Source organism: Plasmodium gaboni, chromosome 9 (assembly GCF_001602025.1).
Source record: "Plasmodium gaboni strain SY75 chromosome 9, whole genome shotgun sequence".
In the NCBI taxonomy this organism is placed as follows: Eukaryota; Apicomplexa; class Aconoidasida; order Haemosporida; family Plasmodiidae; genus Plasmodium; species Plasmodium gaboni.
The window spans coordinates 580,617-582,205 of record NC_031489.1 but is presented as its reverse complement, the minus strand read 5'-3'; the positions used below and the strand labels follow the sequence as shown (position 1 = coordinate 582,205).

At 17.7% G+C, this 1,589-nt stretch overlaps 1 pseudogene, besides 1 other annotated feature; it reads right to left on the bottom strand.

Annotated features, from left to right (window-relative positions):
- On the bottom strand, positions 1 to 1,589 carry PGSY75_0916400 (hypothetical protein; annotated as a pseudogene; the record flags this gene model as incomplete).
- Positions 1 to 1,589: a sequence feature.

The window sequence follows — 1,589 nt, the reverse complement described above, 5'->3', positions numbered from 1 at the left end:
TTTGTCTCTTTTATATTTATAATTAATAACAATTTAACTGTTTTTTTTAAATTTAATTTACATAGTTTTATAACATATTTATGAATAATTTCTTTGACAACATTACAATTACATTGTTTTAAATATATGAATACTTTTTCGTTTTTTATATTTAATAACATTTTTATAATCTCTATTTTTTTCATATTATCACATTGATTTTCGAAGTAATCAAATGTATTGAATGAGGTATTTTGAGAGATGTGACTATTATCATAAGCATTTTTATTTATATTACAAATGTATCTACAATTTGTATTTATATAATAATAATTATTATTATTATTATTATTATGATTATTATTGTTTTTATTTGGAATATTTTCATTTTCTTTTTGAGTAATATAAAATTGTTGAGGGTTAATATATAATGTTCAATAAATTTCTTTTTTTTTACATACTCATAATTTATAAACATATTTGAAATATATGTATCCATATTAAAACATATGACTGATAAAAAAAAATCATTTTTTAATAGAATATAATTGGTATCATATAATATATTTATACTTAAAATATAATTGTCTAAATAAAAATCTTTTAAAATAGATACTTTCTCAATACCATTTATATTATGGATTTTTATAATTTTTATATTTTTTTCCTTTGCAATAATATATACTCCTTTTTGGGTGCCACAACAAATATGAACAGAAAAAAAATTGGGCCACATTTTTTTAATTACATATAAAAAGTTTTCATATATACTATGATAATTATTTTTATAAGCATGAATTAATTTATTCTTTATATTGTCATTTATGTTATCACTTGTTTTGTTATCACTTGTTTTGTTATCACTTGTTTTGTTATCACTTGTTTTGTCATCACTTGTTTTGTTATCACTTGTTTGGTTATCACTTGATTTGTTATATTCGTCAATTTCTTTTCCACTTCCTATATAATTTTCTATATGCGATAAAAATCTTTTATCCAGGTTGCTACTTAAAATATCAATAAACTTCATTTGAGCAATTTTTGTCTTGTCAAAAAAATTTATAACAAAAAGAGATAGAGGAGTACATATAAATATATAACATTCATACCAATAAATATTTAAAATATTATCATCTTTAAATAAAAGAACACTATTTATATGATACTCATAAATATATATTATAGAAACAGTTTTTCTATTTGTTAATACACAAATATTATTATTATTTTTATTATTATTGTAATATGGATTTATACAAAAAGTTGTTAAATTTTTTATATTATATTTAATTATTTCATTTGATATAATAGCATTTATTATATTCTCCTTTTTATTATTCACATTGATTTTTTTTTTTTTTTTTTCCTTTCTTCTATTGTTTAATTTATTGTATATAAAATTTACAACTAAATTGTCATATTGTGCATTATTATTATAATCTTTATTGTTATAAATATATTCTTTCTCATATATGTTATCAGGTATATGATGTATCATCACATTTTTATGTCCTCCTTTATTTATTACATTATCTTTTATATTAATAATATATAGATTGTCCATATTATCCATGAAAAAAATAATATTTTCTTTACAATTCATACACAAA